We start from the raw sequence: 9,984 nt of genomic DNA, 5'->3' as shown, positions 1-9,984 counted from the left end.
AAATTGAATATCTTTCAAACGTATGCACTTACAACATCCCATAAGAGGAAGAAATAGCAACTTTTAATGCAGATCTGGATATATCTATGAAAAACATGACTCAATTTACATTTGTTTTGGGTAATTTCAATGCTAAACTAGGTCACAAGAAGAGAGGAGAATCAGCTGTTGGTAAATTTGGATTAGGTACAAGGAATGACAGAGGAGACATGCTTGTAGAATTTGCTGAAAGAACCAATCTCAAAAATATGAACACCTTCTTTTATAGAAAACGGACATGGAGAAGCCCAAATGGAGAAAAGAAATGAAATAGATTCTATTCTTAGTAAAAAAAATCAATTTTGTTGAATATGTAACATGAACAAATCAAACGTCAAGATGTCTTAGAATGGTGAGAAGCAAAATTTTTTTTAGATCTAAGGAAAGGGAGAGACAAATAATTCTAAGGAAGAAATTAAACACTCCTGTAATAAGAGAAAAATCTGATGAGTTCAGTATAGCAAAGCAAAATAGGTACTCCCAGCTACAAGATAAATTGGAAACAAATAAAAAAGAAACGATCAGTAATTTAACAAAACTTGTATTGGAATCAGCACAAGAGATAGGTGGAAAACCTCCTAAACAAGATCAAGGAAACTATCATATAAAAACAAAAATCTAATGAAGAAAAGATTGGAAATGAGGGTAAAATCCAAGCGAGATGAAACAGAATTAGCAGAACTATCCAAAACAATAAATAAACTAAAAACCAAAAATATTCCTGAAAACAATCAGATCAAAATTGAGGAAACGCTACTAAAGAAAGGAAGAAGCATCACATTTATGAAAGGAAGACTTGGAATAGGACGCCAACAGATGTTTGCTTTAAAGGATGAAAATGGAAATATCTACAATAGAGATAGTGATAAAAATTGCAGAAAATATCTATACAATGCTGTACAATAATGATAAATTTGACACGAGGAATAATGAAACACCTGAACCGGTACGAAATGTAACAGTAGGAGAAGTAAAGAAAGCATGTAAAGCCATGAAAAAGGCAAAACAACAGGAGAAGATAGCCTAAAAATTGATTTACTAATAGTTGGAGGAGATTTCATGATAGTAAAACTCGCTGAACTCTACATCCAATGTCTGCAAGAATGCTCTATACCTACAGCTTAGAAAAACTTTATTATACTAATTCACAAAACGGGAGACAAAAAAGACCTGAAAAATTACCGCCCAATAAGTTTACTCTCCGTAATATATAAAATATTAACAAAAATCATACTAGGCCGAATAGAAAGACAACTAGACTGTAATCAACCATGAGAGCAGGTAAGCTTTAGAAGTGGGTATTCAACAACTGACCATAGCCATGCAATTAACCAGCTAATGACAAACCACTATGTATTGCATTTATAGACCACGAGAAAACTTTTGATTCTGTGAAAACCTCAGCAGTAACGAAAGCCCTTAAAATCAAGGAATAGAAGAATGTTATGTTAGAGCTCTTGAATATATCTTCGGTATACACACAAGAAAGGGGACACCACCTTATGCAAAAATTATAGGCCTATCAGTCTATTAACACATGCTTATAAAGTTTTAACAAAGATCATACAAAGTAGAATAGCAAGGCAAGAAGAGGAAATAATTGATGAGGGTCAAGCAGGATTTAGGGCGGGTAGAGGAACAATTGATCATGTATTCACCTTCTCACAAATCATAGAAAAATTCTGGGTGAAGGAAAAAGATCTGTATTGTGTATTTATTGACTTCAGGCAAGCGTTTGACTCCATATGGAGGGAAGGAATGATCAGGATTTTGAAGGAATGGGGATTAGAACCAAAAATACTGGAAACCATCAGGAGATTGTATGAAAGGACATCGGCTAGAGTAAGAAAAGGAAAGTGTTTGACAGAAGAGTTCATAACCACTGGTGGGGTTATACAGGGTTGCCCACTATCACCACACCTCTTCAACCTATACTTGGAATGGGTTATGAGAATGGCACTTGGAGATTATGAGGGTGGAATAGATATAGGAGGGACAAAAATATCTAACATGAGGTATGCAGATGACATAGTGCTTTTAGCAGAAACTAGGAGGAACTTCAGAGAGTGTTGAGAATGGTGGAGGAGCAGTGCAGTAGGTATGAATTAGTGATAAATAGAGAGAAACCCAAAAGTATGAAAATTGGACGCCAGAGAGAGGCCTTAGAAATGCAGCTATCAGAGGGAGAAGTGGAACAAGTCAATGAGTTTAAATATTTGGGAGTGTTTTTCACAGCAGATGGAAAGATGGAAAGAGCAATTCAAGACCGAATCTCAAGTGGCCAGAAAGCATTTGGAAGGCTAAGAAGAATCTGGAAAGATAGAAATATATCCATTAAGTTGAAAATTAGGCTATTAAGAGCAATAGTAATCCCCACAGTGATATACGGTGCTGAATGCTGGATACTGAAGAAGAGAGAAGAGAAAAAGTTGTTAGCCTTTGAAATGAAATGTCTGAGAAGAATATGTGGTGTAAGATGGGAGGACAGAATTACGAACGAGAGAGTGAGAGAAATGGCTGGTGTTGAGGACACAATTCTGATTAGAGTGGAAGATATTCAGAGGAGATGGTTTGGGCATGTGCAGAGGATGGAACAGGACAGATGGCCAAAGATAGTGCTTCATGGTCAAGTGGCCGGAAATAGAACGAGAGGACGACCAAGAGATACATGGGTGAAAACCTTCAAGAAAGCTAATAGAGGCGAGACATTTCAGCAGCTGGCACAGATGGCATTGGATAGGAGTCTATGGAGAGACTGGCGATATCAGATGCAGGACCCAACCCGGAGAATTCCGGACGGGATTTAGTGAGATACAGGAAGTACAGCAATCCTAAAATTACATAAAGATAGTGAGAAAATTATGATTAAGAAAGAAGTTAGACAGGTAGACCCATCTTTCTTAAATTATTCACAATAGCCTTAGAAGAAGTTTTTTGAAGTTTTTGTAGTTCATATGTGAAGGATCTAATTCAATATTGTTACTGTTTTATAAAAATTGAATCTTGATTGTTTATTCTTATCTTATAGTTTATTTATTTCCTTGTTTCCTTTCCTCACTGGGCTATTTTTCCCTGTTAGAGCCTCTGGGCTTATAGCATCTTGCTTTTCCAACTAGGGATATAGCCTAGCTTGTAATAATAATAATAATAATAATAATAATAATAATAATAATAATAATAATAGAGTAATTAAATATTAGGACTTTGCGAAAAAAATATCATACTACAAACAAAATAGTAGAATGAAAATAAATCAAAAAGCTAAGCTAAATAACCATCAAAAAGCTAAGCTAAAGTAACAACAGACAGTGTTTTTATATTATAAACGAACTTGACCGTTGTTGCAATACACAGGTTCCAAAAATCCCAGCGGTTCATAAACTAAAGTTTGTGCTATGACAGAACGTCTGGATGTTCAAACAAAGCTGATGCACACTTAGTAGTTGAAAGTTACAACAACAAAATCATTACTTTATAAACAAAACCTTTTCAATGAATGTGACTCGAATGTTTTAACAAAACATTTGAACGTCTCTTGTGCGTAAACAATCACCGTTGGTTATTTCAGATTACAGAAACACATATTTCAACAATGAAAACATATCATGGACAGAAAACATACTCCCATTGAAATTGCTTTCTTTTTGTCTGTCTCTCTTAAGACGGAAACGATGAAAAGGAGAGGTCGTTAGACTAAAGAATACTTCTCTTAATTTACTTTTAAGAAAAAACTCCTCAATAAAAAAAAAAGCTACTCCAACCTTCCTCAGAGAAGAAATGGAGATGGAACACATCTGCATTAATGACTCCCATGAATAGTAAATTCTAGCCCATTCCAAAAGCCGCTAAGCTATTAATATATGCAGTAAGGAAAGAAATTTCCCAACACGTTACAAAACAGTATGAACTCTTTTTAAGCTTTCCTGGGTTTTAAATCCAATTAATATTCTTTACTCACTTTTCTTAGAACAAAATATACAAATCCTCCAAAAAGAAAAAAAATGAGGCATTTAAAAAAGTTTGCAAAAAACTTATAAAGTACATTTAACGCGTGAAAAGTATCAGCGTAGATCACATATTTGTTTGGCATGTATATATTACTTCTCAAATTTCAATAAAAACTGTCAAAATACATTATCAAATTTATTATTTTTTTCGAACCTAAGTGTGAGTATACATAAACACAGCCACAAAATAAAACCGAATCAGCAAAGAATTTGAAGCTAAAACGAAAAGAAATTTTGTATAATTCACTTAGGTGAAGTGAATGGATGAGACACATTTCCCATGAGTTTGAATAATAATAATAATAATAATAATAATAATAATAATAATAATAATAATAATAATAATAATAATGATAATAATAATAACAACAATAATAATAATAATAGTAATACTAATATAATAATAATAATAATAATAATAATGATAATAATAATAATTGCTTTTATCAAAAGAGATGAACAGTAAGACTGTTGAAGTGAAATTTCATTGGGCTTCTTTAAGGAGCTTCAATTGGGTTGAAAGATTCAATTACTGATCACATTCGTTGTATCAAAATAAATTTCCTAAAAGTTATTCATAAAAAATTAATAACTTATTTGAATATGAAAAAGGCTATTTGGTAAGTATTAACGCAACCTACTTTACAGTAACCAGTTCATAAATAAAGAATTTTTAATTTTTCAAAAAGATTCTGTTACATTACCTTTATTTGTTCAGCAAGAGAGCTCCTACTTGTCTATACACTCTTTGACTTATAATGAATAATATACTTTTTAATAGGCAAATATTTGGGCCGGATAATCCAACTATGGGTCTACTTTTTAAGAGAGTTCTTTTCTTTCTTTCTTTTCGACTTCCAAGAAGAATTTCTTGATTTTCCGTTTTAGGATTGATATAGCATCATCACACCCACCCCACCAGAGCAGATATATTCGAGTCAAAGGTATCAAAGAAATATGCATTTTTGGCCTTCACCATAATGGGAACATTTCAGTTACTTCTAATTTTTCAGAAAATCCCTACATTGTTTCTAAAATTTCATACCCAGTTGTTTCTTTTTACACATTTAAAGGAATTATAAAAATTCAAAACAAAATTCTAAACCATGGATTAAAATTTAAACATAATCATAATTTTTCAATCTTTACCCCCTGAAACATACTCCCAGTAATTATGACTTAATCCTCATCCTGAACGCGGCTTGTTAACGGAAGAAAACTCAAAATTAGCCTCAAAGGTATTTCAATTGCACCCATATCAGAGGACTTCCGACAGCCTGTCGGTGTCCGCACAACCATATTATGCACCTGGACGCAGTTTACCTTAAAACCGAATAGCACGCATCCTCAAAGAATAATAAAAGGTGGATTGATAATCTATATCAACGGTTTAACATTCTTAATGTAATTACTTGAGTTTACTTTTATAGGTTAGTTAATCTTTTAAGTTAATCTAGATTAAGTTCACATACAAAATAACAATTTGAATTTTTAAGTATGTTGAGTCAAACGTGGTAACAACGTATAAAATGTTGTTACATATGAATACTGACAAATTTGTTTATAATTCGCATAATAAAATGGCCACTTTCTCACTACAGATGCTTACGCTAAAAATTTAGTACCTTGAAATATTTTTTCAGCTATAATTTATAAAGTTAAATAATATACTGAAAACTTCAAGCCATGACTCATTCTCTCGTAAACAATACCAACATTTACCAATTTTACTAATGCCATTTCTCTCTCAATAAGCACTCCCTGAAAATTTGAATTATGGTGTGGAAAAATGTAGAAGAGGCCAAAGCAGTTTTCCAAATTTATTTGTGCGAGTTGTGTTAGTTCATTCAACTTTTAACACTAATTTAACTCCTGCCTGCGATTTCCCTCTGCAAAATTTGCTCTCCTTATAAAATGGGTTAAATTAGTTTCCTTACTCATGCGAATAATGTTAACAAACCAGACAACCTTACGACTGAATAAAGTCTGCTGTCATTTCTATTAGTGGAAAGCATGAACATTTGTGTTTGGTAAAATCATGTGTTGAATTCAATAAATTCGACACCAGGAGCTTAGAAATTCGTAGGTCGAGGGTAATCTACAGTTCAATTAGAATTTAAACCGGTTTTCTATTTAGCTGCTTTAAACATCCTCCGTAAAAAAACAATACTTGGGTCTCTAGACATAATATAAAAAATAATCATGAATATTTGGCTACAAATTATGCAACTGGAATAATAATGAGATATATCTCATTATTATTCCAAGAAGTAATTAACATACTATTGATAAACAATATCAACTATAGTCCATAATTTCAAGTTCTTGTTAAATATTAAAAGCATAATATGCTCTGAAAATATCCAATGTGAAATTGTACAAACTCAAAAGAAAAATAAAAAAATGAAAGGCAAAGTAATTTCTATTACATAGAATGATTACAGGCAAACGTATACAAAAGGTCATAATCTTCAAAGGTCTTATTTACAGACTCAAATCAAACCCAGACTGCGTACTCTAGTACTAAATATCGGGCCCATATACTTAATAAATGTGAATAATTAATAACGGACTTTATAGGATGGATACAGAAATAAAACCAAAGTAATGGAAATGCAAGATCTAGATATAAGAAAAATATGGAAAAAATAATCAAATTTACCATAGTTAAGATGAAATAAAAACTGTAAAATACTCGCCACACATAACGATAACAGCTAACCTCCCAAAGGCAAGATCTTCAACATGTATTATACACCTTAAATTTACGCTATAATCTTAGAAGATAGAGAAACAAAATCATGTAATATCCACTTAAGAGAAATCAGCATTAATAATGAAATGAAACGGAGTCTACAAATAATAAAAAAAAATTCACACGAAAGATTGGCGTCACAACTACCAAGGCCTAGATATAATAAAAATAACTCAGGACGAGCGGACTTATATAAAATTAACCTCATCCAGACAGAAAAAAATCGAAGCAAACGAAATATATTACACTACAGATGGGGTCGATGATTTTTGGCCCCATCTTGAATCTGGGAGGAAAATTTCACTCCATCTTCCCAAGCCAACGCCGTGGCCAGAAATGGCTTCCCTTGCGCCACCTGACATCGTCCAAATGAAAGACCATATTTTTAAAGTCAGTTTTAGTCATCGATATCGGTAAAAGATTTTGTCTCATCTTGGATGACCTTCCTTTCGTTACAGATGGGGGTTTCCTTTCCTATTTATGAGGGTCGTGGGCAGGCTTGTGTTCGCTCAGTCTGGTACAGTTGGACACAGGAATTCTTGTATTCCTCCCACATCGATTATTCTTTTCTGTGATCCATATATATATGTATATATATATATATATATATATATATATATATATATATATATATATATATATTACTTAAGAACTCATTGTAATAGGTGGATCCCCTTTTATAAATCCGACGAGAAGATAAAAATTTGTTGCAACCAAGAGTCCAAAACTAAGGTTTTGGGGTCGCATAACCATGATGTTGCTGCATTTCAGTATCAGTTTTCCTATTGTTGGAATATTGTCCTTCCTTGTGTAAAATTGATTCAAGTTGATGCTGTATTTATTCCTGATAAAAACAGCAAAACCGAGACCGTCGTCTTTAGATAGTCTGTTTGACTTTTACATTTTATTACTATGGAGATTATTAATTTTTACCCTTAATGTTGAGTTGACGTCAACAGCGTCACAGTGGCAGTGTGCAAAATATTGCCTTTTCAGCGAAGCCGAGACACTGAGTTGTTCATGTGAAGTGCAATATTTATTTTCGTAAGAAAATCTATTATGACTGTAATTATTAATATTTTCATTATTTGTATATGTCTAACTCTTATCAATTTATCAATTTCTTTTTTCTCATCTTTCCTAGAAAATCAATGAAAACATAAATAGTATAAGACTAATGATCTATACAAAATATGTAGATGTTTTTTTTTCGTCTTGACACTATAAAATAGAGAAATTAGAGAAATTCTTCGAGACGAAAAAATCCATTAATATCACTGTTGAAAAGAGTTCATTTTTTCTAGCAGTAATGCAAAGCATAAAATATTTCCCTCCAATAAAGAAACCAAAATCTTCTGCCATTAATTGAAAAAAACATATGAAGTTACCTTTACAATAAAAGAGAATACAGCGTAATATTATCCTGGTTATCAGATTGATTTAAACTTCAGTACCAGTATCAGATGTAATTTGTGCTAGAATACAATTACAAATACAGTGGACAATATCGTTCTTGGTAAATATGTAGTAAAACGCAAATATTTGCCTTTGTTTTGTGAGGAAAACTACCTGGAATTACAAAAAAAGGTCTCTTCAAAAGCACAAAAGCTATTTGTTTTCATGACGGGAACAATGTCATTCGAGTACATTGTTGGAGTTCTGACGAAAGCGCAGCAAACAGTAGTTGGTTTAATTGTAAAAACAACAAATTAGTTGGACTGTCGATTGCTCCAAGTCTCAAGGTCAGTGGAAATACTCCTTCCAGTACACTAGACGACATCGACAATAAGCTTGGCATTAGAGAAATAACTAAAATTAGTTTCTGACCGATGAAAAGACGTAGAGACTTTGTGTAAAAGCCCAATTTGCTCCATTTCGCCTTCCAGCTTTAATGCCTGTTGTCGAATATTATTCTTTATGACTTAGTATTTTTATAGCAAAACGAATTCCACTGATCGAGAGAAGGTCTATTTTCTAAAAAGAATAACGTTGAACTATCAACTGCAAATACTCTTTTTGAAATGCATTCGAATCATGTAAACAAAACACAATATGCAATTAAATATGACGATTACTGTAACTAGTGTACGATAATCTCAATACAAAATCAACAATAAAGATAGAAAACAAGAACCAGTTTGAGTAAATTGTTCCAATGAAATTCATACAAGAGCCATTTCGCTTCCAATAAAATAACAGTATCAAAGACAGCCACGTTTGTTGTCAACTGCATTCGCAGAACTTCGGGACAATACAAGACAGCAAAATAGGAAAGATTTCGAACTTGGGAAACAGGTGCAATATATAACAAGGTTCTGGAAGTTTTCATTTCCCGGAGTGTCTCGCAACAATTGTATTGTTGCAGACTTTGGGGAGTAATCAATCTAACATTCTGTAAATGCTTGCAGATACCAAATTGGAAGATATTTTAGTTTCTCTTCTACATGTTTTATCATGGCTTTTCAACAATGATATGAAGAAAAGGATTTTAAGTAATAATTTTGACCAATATTATGTGCAGTAATAATTTTGACCAATATAATAAAATGTGTGCATTCAGAAATAAAGTAGGAGATAGATTTGGTTTATTAATTCCTTCTAATACAAAAAAATATATCACAACTCACTATTTCCATTAATGCATAATTCATGATATTAAACATAAATATGAAAAAGGTAAAAAGGTTATTCTACTCATAAAATGAAAGTAGGTTTATTTTCAGAGTATTAGCGCAAGATTGTACACATGCGCCAAAACACAAACATGTCCAAATCAGCTGGAAGATTAGAGTTGTGCAACCGTGATTAGAATAAGAATGGATCTCCTGTTATGATCTCTCTCTCTCTCTCTCTCTCTCTCTCTCTCTCTCTCTCTCTCATACACACACACACACACACATATATATATATATATATATATATATATATATATATATATATATATATATATATATATATATATATATATATATATATACATATATATATATATATATATATATATATATATATATACTTAGTCTTTACATCGCATTGTGACAAGTATTAAACAAATTTGACTGTCCTGTTTTTTATCTCTTCAAAATATTACAATAAAAATAACTATTGCTCTATAAGATATTACGGAGGTTTTCCGGGATTTATAAGAGTAAAGGTCTTTTAAAGCAAACATAAGTCTCTCTC

Source organism: Palaemon carinicauda, chromosome 3, assembly GCF_036898095.1.
Source record: "Palaemon carinicauda isolate YSFRI2023 chromosome 3, ASM3689809v2, whole genome shotgun sequence".
NCBI lineage: Eukaryota > Metazoa > Arthropoda > Malacostraca > Decapoda > Palaemonidae > Palaemon > Palaemon carinicauda.
This window is presented reverse-complemented; position numbering follows the sequence as displayed.